We start from the raw sequence: 14,486 nt of genomic DNA, 5'->3' as shown, positions 1-14,486 counted from the left end.
AGGGAATAATGCAGCACCAAACACTGTCTTATTAGCTATAAAGCATCTAATTTGTGAGCAGATGTACTCCCCCTATTCAAACACCTCCGGGGGCTAATTCAGAACCACGGGGTTTAATTTGAGGGAAGAAGAGAGTCCTCTTTTTTTCTTCATAATATCATCACTTCAGCCTATACCGCTGCTTCGCTGTTTGTGTCCCAGCAGTGAAGGGGAGGAATGTTTCCCATGGCTCTTGTCTATTATTATTTCTAACACAACTGCAGAGATCTAGGACGATCGAGAGTCCAAAGAACATAAAAGCATATTGAGTCAGAGCTTCTTAGGGGAAGGAGATCCAGCAGGAGGTGGCATCCCTGGTCTTTGCAGTGATGGATGCCTGACAGCACACAATTCTTGGAGAGAAAAAAAATGGCATTCTGTTATTTAAAATGAGCTCCTCAGAGCAGCCTGATTTCCTTTGACTTCAGAGCAGAACACAGAGAGTACATAGAATTGATTTATTTGATAAGACTCACATATCTATAAGGACTGATTAAGATGAACCTCGGGTGCCCAGAGAATGTGCTTCAAAGTAGATTCAGTTGTTGAACAGCTGTGCCTCCTTCATCTGCATCATTGAAGGAAATGTGAGGTACTGCTGATCACAACATGCATCTCTAAAGGCTAATCCCTCTGCAGATTCTTATCTCCAGACTCTGATATGGAACCATTTATTAATTGTTCTATACCCTGTAGGTTACATTATCACATTGGCTGCATGGGCCTTTTCATTAAGACTCTTAAGATAAAGATCTCTCAGGTCCATGTACATTGCAAAACTATGCAAGCATTACACTAAACACTTTTTCTTTCATGATCACTAAGGTCACAAGGTGGCTAATGATACCACTAGCCACCAGAGAAATGCAAACCATAATCACAGTGAGGCACTACTCATGATGAAAACAAAAAATTCAGAGCAGTGTGGAGGAGTATGTGAAGAAATTAGAATGATTCTGTTATGGTTTGCTCATTTTGAGTGTGACAAAGTAGTTTGGTAGTTTTACGATTATGTTATAACCTTCAAATCCACTCTTAGGTACATGGCCAAGAGAAATTAAAATACATGCTGCATAGAAACTAATGTGAAAAACATTGCCTTAAACATTTGCGTGCAATCACCAAAACCTGGAAACAACTCAAATGCCTATCAATAGATAAATAGATAAATAAAACATGATATATCTATGTCACAAATTATTATTCAGACGTAATGAAGAGATGAAAGAGCATGAGAGACAGCTCCTTCAATAAAGCTCCTGATGCACAACAGGAAGATCTGAATTTGAAGATCCCCATATCCTATGAGAAAGCTAGAGTGATGCCATGCTCCTGTGAACCAAGCACTGGGGATAGAGAGACAGGCAGATAGAGCTCTCTGGCTAATACACTAGCCCAACTCAGGAGCTTCATTGTCACAGAGGGATCCTGTCTCCACAGAATCAACTAAGCAGGGCTCATAAGGGCTCAAAGAGACTGAAGTGGCAATCACAGAGCCTGCATTAGGTCCTCTACATATATGTTGTGAGTGTTTAGAATGGAGGTTTTGTGGGATTCCTAACAATGGGAGTGGGGTGTCTCTGACTCTTTTGCCTGCTCATGGGACCCATTTTCTCCTACTGAATTGCCTCATCCAGCCTTGGTATGATGGTTTATGCCTAATCTTATTGCATCTTGTTAAGCTGTGTTCAGGTAATATAACTGAAAGGCCTGCTCTTTTCCAAAGGGAAACAGAGGAGCAGTGGATCTGGGGGAGAGGGGAGAGGGACCTGGGAGGAAAGGAGGGGAGGGAGGCTGTGCTCAGGATGTATTGTATGAAAGAAGAATAAATAAAGAGAAAAAAAGTAAAGGGGGAGCAATCAAAGAAAGACATGTACTATAACCTTAGGCCTCCTCAAGCAGTTCACCTATACTTGTGCACACGCTATACACACACACTACAACATGCTCACAGACACACACACACACACACACACACACACACACACAGAATAAAGAACAGATAAAACACTACAATATACAGACTTTAGAAATATATTCAGTGAAGAAAGCCAGCTACCAAATGACATCATTCGTATAAAATCTCAGGCTCTTCTGAAGTGATGGAATGATCTAAGCTTGATCATGGTGCTGGCTGCATAGAATCATGATTAACCAAAACCATTAACATTTTAAATACTTGACTATCTCACCATGTGGCATATCTGACTATGTGGTACATAGATTGCCAGTAAAGCTGTTAATTACTCAACAAAACAAAATCACATAACCCGTTTTCTTTCTCATTGCATCAATGAGAGTTAACTTTCTGTACAAATTCAGTGACAGTATGATTTTGTAGATTGCTGTCACACCCTCCTTTCATTCCAGTCCTGTCTTGCTTTGCTTTCTTTGTATTTACCCCTCTCTACCCCTCTCTGCCTCCTACTCATTAATGCTTTCATGTATTTGTCTTGCATCCGCATACACTAGTTCTTTGAGTGTTCCCCAAAGATGCATATTGTAAAGGTTCAATTCCCAGGAATGTGCTAATGGAAGTGGTGAAAAGATTAGGAAGTAGAGTATGGTGGAATGTTTTTAGGTTACTGGGAACATTCCCTTAAAGGACACAATAGGACAGCATAGTCTCCTCCCTCTCTCTCCCTCCCTCCTTCTCTCACTCCCTCCCTCCCTCTTCCTCAGTCTCTCTCCCCCAGTCATAAGGTAAGCTTTGGTCTGCCAAGTGGTCCTACTATGATGTACCACTACAGGCCCAAAGTAACAGGAACAATGGATCATGGGTTAAAATCACTGATACTGTGAACTACAGTATGCTTTTCTTCTTTATAAATAGATCATCTGTTATTTGTTATAGTAACTAAGATTTGAGCAATACAGCACCTATTTATACCCTAGAAAATGTTTATACTGCCTTATTTTCTCTTTTGAGTGATGTATGCTATGACTAGAATATTTGCCTAGCATAAATGAATGGAGTGGTATTTGCTCCACCCATGACCTTGGGCTATAGGACCTGAAGGAGGTGGGGCTTCCTGCCAGAGCTTCCAGCCCCTGATCCCTGCTGCCTGCTTCCTGGTGTGATCAAACTGCTAGGTGGATTCGCTCCTGGTCAGATCAGAGGATGACTTCATTCTGTATTTGTGAGTGTAAATCCTCAATCTACCCTAATAAATTTCCCTAATACTCCTTAACCAGACTCCTGTGGATTTATTGCAGTCCCCAGCACCCCAAAAACCTGGTTGATATTACATATCTATAATTACAGCACTCAGAAAATTGGGCCAGATGGATCAGAAGTTCAAAGTCATTCTCAGTTATATGATGGGTCTAAAGCCAGCCAGAGAATTACAAGATTATGTCTCAAAAATTGTTATTATTATATTGTAATTTATGATATTATTGCTATTAGATTAGTTATACTTTGTTCTTTTAACCAGTCAATTTGAGGCAAACAAATCTTGTGGTAATGTTATAAATCAAGTTCAAAATTTTCTTTCTAAAATAAGGCAAAAGTAATAATCATACTAAAATATGATTTACTGAGTTTCACCTATTTGAAATCTCAACTTCATTTACTCCTAAGGTAATGTTTTCTTCCCTTTGTGGCTAAAATTTATAAAATTTTTGTCAAAACTATATTATCTCATAGAGATCCTTAAGCTAGAAACAGAGTAGCCATGAGATTATCAAACACACCAGGTCTTGACCACTAAGATATTACAGGAGTTTCTGTCAGTTACCTGAGGTCCTTGTACGTATCTCTGGGGCCAGTAAATAAAATGTTATATTTTTTTATTTATTTATAATATTTTATTATATTCCCTTTAAGAGAGAGAGAGAGTATTACACAAAACTTAAATTCACCCCGTTAGGGGAAAAAAGTACAAGAATATTATTTTTGTCAATAACATTGAACATCTGCTCTACCACACACACTTCAGTTCTTGAAAATCAAACATCCCTTCCAGCAACCTGGCAGAGAACAAGAAAATAACTGTGCTTCCCAATGGTAAATATGAATAGAACAATATTTATTACCACACTTTCTTCAGTTCACCAATTTCAGCCTCTTGTTTAATTTCGTGAAAGGAAAAGTCAAAGTCTCCTGGAATGATGCAATTGATTCTAGTTGCCAAGGTGACAACAATCTTGTAACTTTGATTTTTCTCCCCCATTCTGTGTAGTAAAGATTTCATGGTTCAGTTGCTTAGAGTTGTGAGGCGTGTTCCGCCAGTGAAAACACTCCCCCTGCTGGTTAGTCGCTGTCTTCCTCGAGCTCATTTTCTCACCTGTGTGCTTTTTTGGTCTACAGATTTTTCTACTGTATATTTTCTTTTGTTTGTTCATCTATGCATGGGTGAGTGGGTGCGTGTGTGGGTGCGTGCATGCATGCGAGCGTGCATGTGGTGTGTGTGTGTGTGTGTGTGTGTGTGTGTATACAAACGTGCCAGGGTGTATGTGTGGAGGTCAGATGGTAATTTAAGGGAGATGTTTCTCTCCCTCTACCATGTAGGTCCCCGGGACTCAAGTCATGCAGCTTAGGGACAGGCGCCTTTACTTGCCGAGCCCTCACACTGGCTCTCCATTTTCTTATTAAAACATAAATAAATGTCCAAGGGAGGCCTTATACTCTCTGAGGATTGGATGAGGAGTGGGATTGGCAGGAGTGGGGGGGCAGGAGAAGGGGAGGGAGGGGGAACTGGGATTGGTATGTAAAATGAAAAAAAAACTTTTTTAAAAAATAAATAAATAAGTGAACCAAGTTACCAAAGTTAGTCACAGTAAATAAAAACATGAAAAATACAGTATATTACAAACTCCTTCTTCCTGAATTCATCTGCTTTACAAAAGCTTCCTCCCCAGCAAATCCCAGTGTATTAGATGACATTGACTATCTCATTTTCCTCTTCTTCCATCATGCCTTACAAACTTATCTGGTGAGAGTGCTATTTTCCTCTCACTTCTACAACTATCAATAGTCTTCCTCTATTTTGATCACCTACTGGAGATTCTCTGATGTCATAGCCTACTTCCTAAAACTTTCAGACCATGAAGGATAAAAGTCAAAATGTGCACGCACAAAAATAGTCACTATGCTCCCTTCATTTATAAACTCATCTCCAGCTCATTAATCAATGCCTTCCTTCCTGTCTTGTCACTGTCTTCAGTGTGCCCAGTACAGACTGTCTCCCTTCATTCTTAGAACCAGCAGGAAATCCCCCCTACATTGTGAAAACAGCTCTGAATACAATGTAATAAGTTCACTCCCCTACTCATGAATCTATAGCTATTTTCAGATTAAAAAAATGGCTTATTTCCTCCATTAGTTTTTAAGAAATTTGTAAAATGCTAAAATTAGATGCAAGGTTTAACATCTCTCTGTATACTATAAGAGTTACTGTTTTGTTATTGTGATAACAACTTGACCAGAAGAACACAGAAGAAGAATTATATTTGAGCATATGGTTCCAGAGGGAAAGTCCTTGATGGTAAGAGAGGTTTGGTGGCAGATGGCTGGAGCAGGACACTGAGGGCTCTTCAACCACAGTTAAAAAGCAAAGACAGCGAACTGGAGGTATGATAAGGCTATGAACTCTCAAAGCCAGCTGCAGAGAAAGACTTCCTCCAGCAGGGCCATACATCTTTAAGATTCCATAACATCCCCAAACAGCATCACTACCTGGGGACCAAATGTGCTTATGGGGATACTTCTCATTCAAATCACCATGCGCACATTGTCCTTGATAATGGGATGAACTCATACCACATCCCCCAAGATGTAAGTACCTATTCCTGCTCAGAGTTGGCGAATACTTGACCCAGTACCTATGCAGGGGGTCCTAACACCTCACTGGTGCCCTACCTATGTCAAGAATGTCTTCCTTTTCAGTTTCATCTCTCCACTCCTGACCTTTCCTCAGGACACAGTAAAGAGTCTACATAAAGCCTGTTTCAACTACTTCAACCTGGATTGCATACTCTGCTCTCTGAATCTGTATTACCTTTAAGTAGTATCACTATGTAATACTTGACCATTCTCTAATAACTTTGTAATTGTGCTCTAATAACCATTTCATAATATTCATGTCATTCATGTTGGGTTTTTTTTTTCAGCTACATTGCACATAAGGAATCTCTGACTTATTTCTTGATGCCTTTTTCATCAATTTTCTGTACTCTGCAAGCACAGAAAAACTGCTATGCATTTATCTGCTTCCCAATCAGCAACATCACACCTGACACAGGAAAGAGCTACGTGTTTAATGAATGATGAATTATATATCCTGTGAAAGAAACAAGCATCTCATTTCTTCTTCCTTCAATTAGACAGCCATTCAAAAATATTTATGGGTTTAAAAATGATTTTGTTAAAATATTCACAATCTAATTTTATCTAACTTGAAAAACAAATCAAGTATAAAAGGATTTTGACCAGTATGGGTTGTGCCATAGTTTGAAAGCTGCAAAGCCTGTATGTCTCTATGGGAAAGTGCACAGTTTATCACAAAACATTTGGAACTATATAAACAAAAAGAGAATAACACAAGAAAACCCAAAGTTTTGAATTCCTAGGAGCTGTCTACCCCAAGGGAGATGGAGCCTAGTCATATGCACTCAGGTTACAAGCCACAAAAGACTGGAGTATGTTTTGGTGGTGTTCTTAACATTTTATTTATTTGTTTTGTATGTTGGGGTTGGAGCATGAACGTGTAAGTCCCAGGGTGTAATTCAAGTCTTCAAAGTTGGCAGCAGAGCCTTTGCCCACTGATCCATCTCACCAGCCCTTGTTCTTATTTTGTGGGCAACAATCTGTTTCTCTTTAGAGGCTGTGAACATAGATTAGTGCATCACGATAGCCTCAACAACAATGGTAGGCTGCAAAAGGCCTCAAGTTGACACTCGGAATACAGTTCAGTGGCAGAACATGCTTGTTGTAAGACCCCACATGGAGCGGGGAAAGGATTTCAGTTAGTTTAAAACTGAACTCCATCAATGACAAGCAGGACAGGCTACTGTTTCTTGACTTTGAAAAACATTAAAATTATCTAGAAAGCTGTCAAGAGAGTACAAACCCAGAACCCCAGACTTGGGTTTCATTACACCGTGTATCAGTTCCCTAGGTAAGACTAGCTTAGAGGCTCACTTAGTATATATGTAAGCAGTATTTCTGGAGTAAATTATACAACTTGGAAAACTAGTTCTTTACTACAGATTGCAGGCATAAGTAAGAAAAGCAAAGGCAGAAAGCCAAGAAGAAAAGCAGAAAAAGAAAAGACTAAAGGGGCAGGGGGGTTGGGGGGAGACTATGTGATGTCATAGAATCCAGGATACACAGACCAGAAGTTACAACGCATATTCCTTTATAATTGTTAGCTTGAAGTCTATTGGCTCTTTAAAAAATGATGCATGGAAGTCTATTGGCTCTTCAAAGACTACATTTAATTGTCTTCTAAATTCTTTCTTCCAGAGTCCTTTGATATTTATATGAGTCCCAAACCTAGACGATAATCAGATTCAATTCAGATTTTTGTTTTAAATGTTTTTTAAAATAGTTTTTCTTAATTCCTGCCTCTGAACACATTTTGATTCCATGAAACTAATTATTGCATGTGAATTAAAAACAAAATAAATGCCACTATGGAGATAGATGTCTCAGTCAGTAACAGGTTTTCTACACAAGCATGAGGACCTGAGTTTGACTATCTGGCACCCATGGCAAAAGCTGGGCTCTGGGATATATACCAGTCATCCCAGAGCCTCTGCCTCCCAAGTGCAGGGATGACAGGTGTGTGCCACCACACTTGGGTCCCCTTGCTTTTTATCTCTATTTCTTACTCTGGTTACTGGATCTTTCTTACCTAGCATGGGACTCTTTTTTAAATGAAGCCAGTATTCCACATGGCAGTGGATACTGTCAGGCCTAAATCCTTTGTAAAAGCTCTACCTTCTTCTTAACAAAACTATTGGGAAAATGTAACATTCATATGTCTTCAGAGACAAAAGCATGACTTGGACATTTCCAAAACCTAGTATTAATAACTCAGTGGTATTCTAAGGTAATATGCAGCCTTCCCATACTACCCATTTACCATATCACAATCTTGGGACATGGACCAGTAGGCTTTAACAAGAACTTGCAGATAATCCAATGACTTGACAAGATTTGGAAGCACTACATTTAATTAAATTATCTCACTTGTTCTTTATTTCAGAAGTCTTTGTATTTAGATAAGCTAGTAGATGGTGGGAGAGGGGAACAAAAAATGGGCTAAGGTTAGAGAAGAAAGTAAGGTAACCAGTAGCATTGTCCTGGTTGGTTTTTATGTCAGATTTATACAACCTGGAGTTATCAGGAAAGAGGAAACTCAATTGAGAAAATGCCTCCATCAGATTTCATGTAAGCAAGTCTATGGTGGCATTTTCCTGGCTGATGGTTGATGACTGATATGGGAGGGCCAAATCTATTGTGGGTGGCACCACCCCCAGGCAGGTGGTCCTGGGGTGTTTAAGAAAGCTAGTAAGCAGAGGTCCTCCATAATCTGTTTCAGCTGCCAACTCTTGAGTTCCTGCCCTTAATTCCCTCAGTGACAGGCTGTTACCTGGGACTTATAACATGACATAAATCCTTTCCTCCTCTGAGTTGCCTTTGGTCATGGTCTGTAGGAGGCATGGAAGTCCTTATGCTCACAGATAAACACCAGGAAAGCTGGAATGTTAAACACACAGGGTTGTTCCTTCAAAGGGCGGGATGCATAGCCTTTTAAATCTGCCCAGAAAGCTAGGAACAGAAATGGTTCATAGACTGGTGACCATAAAGCTATCTGTGCAGTCGAGACCACACTGAATCCTCTCCCAGACTCTAAGCTAGTTTTTCTCAGTCAAGCTATAGGACCCATCTTTATAAATTGTGTCACATGTACTTTACAAAGACTTTCAATGTAGTCATGTCTGATTCTCATTTAGTGTACTTTGTTCCTCGAGGAGATTTAGGTATGCTTTATTGTGCACACAAATTCAGATAATTATCACCAGAAAAAAATTCACAAAGTTGTGCTGTGCTTACCTATGCCTAAAATCAACCATTTGGTGTCAGACTCCTGAAGTTAGAACCAACACCAGCTATTTAGTTGTGTTGAGCCAAACTACCTTCTTGCCTTCTGCTATCATCATTCTTCTGGCCATGATGGTCACAGAAACCTCAGAAATTATCTTTATCACAGCAATTGAAAGTAAACTAAGACAAGGTCATTTTTTTTTAAAAGAGAAGCAAACAGAGCCAGCCATGGAGGCACATGCCTGAGCTCAAGGTTAGCTTGGCCTACCTTGTAAACTCCAGTCTTGGAAGGAAGGAGAGAGAGGGAGGGGAGGGAAGAAGGGAGGAAGAGGAAAACAGGGAGGGAGACACAATCATGATCTGAAGATCATATTATGTAACCTAGACTCTAAAGTACTAAACCAGTGCCTTCTATGCAAACAACAAGAAAAACATTATTTTGCTCTGAGATTTGGGATAGTACTTAACTATGACCTCTGACACTAATCATCTTCCATCTGTCCATGCCACTACCTCAGTTCAGGATTGACTCAAGTGGCAATAAAACCATAAATGCATTGCCACTAAATAAAATGAAAGTATCAATATTTAAAGACTGGAAAATGGAAATTATGTCCTTCCTAGCATAACCAATGAGTGCTACCACACCTGAACTCAGAGCTCTGCCTTGGACTTCCCAGCAGCGTAAGTCAGAGGAGATTTTGACTTATCAAGTAAGACTTTGATTCAGAAGAATTCCATTAGTTCATTGGAAGAAGTATGTTCTTAAATCTGTGTCAGAAGAAATTTGTCCCAAGTGCTTTAAGGAACATTGAGAAGGCAATGGGCCATGAACTTTAAAACAGTAAGGAATAAAGAATACCCTTCAGTGGATGGCTATTTTTAATACCAAAACCTCCACGAAAGGAAAGAAGGGTACACAGACATTGCAAAGGTAGGTAGATCTCTCAGGCAGGTGAGATGGCTCACTGGGTAAGAGAAATTACTTCAATAAATTGTCCTCTGACTTCCACAGGTTCTGGACATTATGGAACACTTACACACACACACACACACACACACACACACACACACACACACACACACACAGCATAAGCTAGCTAACTAGATAAAATTATACTTTTTAAAGCTTTTTAAAAATAAGCTGGAAGACTTTATTTCTCCCATAGAACAGTCAGCATCACATAATAACTCAGAAGACATTGAGAGTTGATAGAGCTATATTCCTAAGTTACAAGCAGTGAATAATCATACTTTTGCTGTTAAAAAAAAAAAGAATAGAGAAACCTATATTCCTCCACTTTTGCTTAGAACCATGATGGAGTTGGGACCAGAGATCTCCACACTAATCATGCAATCTCAAGTAATATGGAGACACAGGGAGAACAACCTTCTAGAACTGACATTTCCAAAATCACTGGCGGACTCGGCTCCCACTGTGTCAGTGCCAAGTAGGAGAAGGTGTTGAGTGACTGGCAGATGGTTGGCTAGTGTTGGAAGAAATAATGTCTCAGAGATCAGGTTCCCCAAGTGTGCCTCATTCCTTTTGGAGACTATTACAATGACTGACTCCTATAACCACCCAGGGCCAAGCCCCAGAATGTGAGAATCTGCATTGAGTAATAAAGTTTAAAAACTTGCATGCTAGCTTTTGTGCATGCAAATGGAAAGAGAGCTATACAAACACTGTATTATAAAAACTGAAGTTCTTCAACTGAAATATCGTCTTACAGAGGGCTGTTGGGTTTCTCAAGAGCAGAGTCAAAACTTCCTAGAAAGCAATTTCAGATATGTTCCACCAATACAACCAGAAATTAACTGAATTTGTCGTGCCATCTCCAGTGAACAATTAAAATTCCCTCAACACCTTTGAGCTCTAGGAAACGTCCTGATTTTCTAATGGTTGGCACTCTGGACTTCCACTTCCAAATATAATCACCCTTCTATGAAAGCCTTGAATACCCATCCCCACAGGAGGCTTTTCCATTCTCCTAATTAGTTTTTCAGTAGAAAAAAAAATACATGTATTGAAAGCAAGGTCATGCTCAAATTGGCATGGCTAATTCAGCAAATGTGTCTACAAACTCTGACTTCTAGATTTCTGATAAAGTCATAACTAGTTTCTTCTATGACAGATGTGCTTATTCAAATCAAATTTGTTATTGGGTTTTTTTAATGAAGGGTTTAGCCTAGGGGGCTTTGAAAGCAGGCACTTAATTCTCTACTGTGCCTTTTCAAATACTAAGAATATTCTGCCCTATTCTCAGGAAATAGTGTGGTGTTGTTTGTTGATTTTGTTTTGCTTTGTTTTAAAGAAGAGGTTCGGTTTAGCTTACTTTAGGATTTGATTTGGGTTTAAATTTGTTGTTTGTGGAGCTGTGTTTTGGTTGGAGGATACACCTGCTGCTCAAACCAGTCTCTTTACCCAATTCTTTGTTTAGGCATCACTTTGGTGATAATGGTGAAACACAGGCCATTGCTAAAACCAACATGCAACATGCAAAGGCATGCTTGTTAATCTTAAGGGTCCCTTGACCCTTGTGGCTATAATGCTATATAAAAATCCAGGATGGCTCTGTAACAATCAGGAACCTACCCCTTCATGAGAACAGTTCCTTTCTGACATTTTGTGACAATACTGCCCAGATTTCCTGATGTGCATTCATTCTGACTGTAAAGGAATTGAGTCCAGATAATCCAAATATAGATCCAACCTTGACATTACACAAGCTGACTTTGTGTTCAATAAGAGCTCAAAAAGACAAGCAGAGCACCCCATTTCTAGACTTTCCTGATATGTGAGAAAATAGTTCTGATCTCTGCGTTTTTTAATAGAACATGTTCAGATGCTAATTGATGCCTTGAAACATCAACTCCTTTCCTGTGATGAAAACAGATTCATTCCACGCCTCTCTGAAATGGAATACATAGGACAAAGATTTGTGAGTGTCTCAGGCAGTCTTCCTAGCAAGAGGCATCAGTATTAGCAGGCAAAGATGAGTCCTAAAAGGACACCATATTCAGAAGACAACACACATCTTAGTACATATGCATATGTATATCTCCATGTTGGAGGGTAGAAATGGGTATATTAGGGCAGAAAAGCAAGTAGATTCAAAGCTATGAGTAATTATATATACTTAGCATTATATACACTGACTAGTGTGAATGTATGTGTACACAAACAGAGAGATAAAAATTGGGGACAGGGTGTGTGTGTGTGTGTGTGTGTGTGTGTGTGTGTGTGTGTGCATACAGTGGCTAGATTGCCCTAAAGTACTGTTACTGTTCCTCAGGAGCCACCTCCCTGGTTTTTTGAGTCAAGTTCTCTCATTGACCCAGAGTTTGCCAAACGGGCTAGGCTAGCTGCCCAGCAAGCCCCAGGGATCCACCTATCTCCACCTGCTTAGACCTAGGACTGAAATTGAGCTTGCCATGCCTGGCTTTTTCAATGTCACCTTTGGAGATCAAACTCAAATCTTTACCCTTGAAAGGCAAGAACTTTACCAAATGAGCTATCTCTACAGTCCTTCAATGATTGTTTCTTAAACTTTGTTCCTTTGGTGTTGTCAGAGTTAAAGAAAACCTAAAATAAAAGCGTCACTACATGGTTAAAGACAATGAAAAATATATACAAAGTGTTTAGCTGACTGTCATACAGGGTAATCTGTTTAATAAGAACAAAAATGATTTGAATTTTTAACAAACACATCTGTGAACAAAGGTTTAGGGAATATATAATTTCTACAGTCATGGTGAATTTACTACAAAACTATAGCATTTGGAATGCTTTAAGGATGATAAATGGCTGTGCTGTCTTGAAGTGAGTGTTTCTCATTCACTTAACTTAGATGATTCCATCCTTTCATGCCTGGACTCTCCCGGCTCCACACTTTACCATTGTACAGTCTACACTGCTATCCTCCTGCAGTCTAGCTCCAATGAGTTCTGAGCCATCACTCTTCCTTAGCAACACCTAGAGTGCACACACACACACACACACACACACACACACACACACACACACACGGCAGATAAGGTGAATGTCAACCAAACACTCATCTAAAACAGAAATAAAAACACATAAATGTATGCTGGCTGCTTTAAACACTGAACTCTAAATACCTGATACCATAGCAAAGCATAAATATATAAATGAAATTCACAAGGGCTTTTTGATGACTAAGAGAAGTCACTGTCATAGCCTATTGATTGATGAAAGTATTAACTCTGAATCAAGACCTTCTAGAGATACTTTGAAGTTTTGTTCTTTCAATGAATCCATTACAAATTTCAATCCTGTTCCTGTCTGACTGCCCACTGTGCACACGCATGCACATGCACGTACACACACACACACACACACACACACACACACACACACATACATGGTCAAGAGAAAGTTATCAAGGCTTATCAAAATCAGAAGGGCTGGAATATTTATATTCCTTCCTCCACTCAGCATTTCTTATCCACTGATAATGTCTTAGTCTTCTTTCCCATATACACTCTGCTATGTCTGTCAGCACTTTCTGTTGGTTCTGCATTTAGAACATATCTAGAAAGACTGATGTTTCTCGCCACTTCTGTTTGTACCCCCCTTTTCAGAATGAAGAACAGAAAGATGGGCAGAAAGGAAGCCCTGTGATGTGTATATAGGTGCTGCTACAAAGGTTGAAAACTTTGTAGTAGCATGGAAATAACATGTGGAAGAAAAATGGAGGAGGCATGGAAATAATAATTGTAAGAAAAATTGAGAAGGTAAACTGTGTATTGACCAGCTTTACGGTGTTTGAGCAATATAGTAAATATTTTAATTACTTCCATTTAGACTCAGTGTACTGCAAACTTTGAGTAACAACCTTGCTTCTTCATGTCTTGACTCTATGAGCTTTAGCTTAGTAAAGTCACTGTAGAGTCTCCCTTGGTTATTTTTAATCATTATGAGGGTCTTTAGTATTCTCCTTACATCGAAAAATATATCTACACATCTGTTCCTAATTTCTCTCCTGAACACCAATCTTGCATTTTGACTGTCTGTACCTCAGACACTATCCTGACATTCATATTTGCTACCATTCCTTCTAAGCCTTCTCCCAGCCTTACAGGCTCTGCAAACAGCCTTCATTCACCTAACTCAACAGTAGCTACATTGTCTCCTTCGCCCCTGTCATTACCTTGACAATTACAATCACTTCAACCTTCATATATATCTCAATAGTGTATAAATGAGGTTCTGGCCAGAAACAGATGGCACTCTTGGACTAGGACAATGGTAAAGAAGTGAATAAATATATCAACATTAAAAAGAGAATGGGCAGAACTCATTACTACCTCTATGTGCTCATATTCAGTGAGTTGATATGATGAGGAATGTCTGACTGATGAAGGA

Source organism: Peromyscus leucopus, chromosome 5 (assembly GCF_004664715.2).
Source record: "Peromyscus leucopus breed LL Stock chromosome 5, UCI_PerLeu_2.1, whole genome shotgun sequence".
Classification (NCBI taxonomy): domain Eukaryota; kingdom Metazoa; phylum Chordata; class Mammalia; order Rodentia; family Cricetidae; genus Peromyscus; species Peromyscus leucopus.
This window is presented reverse-complemented; position numbering follows the sequence as displayed.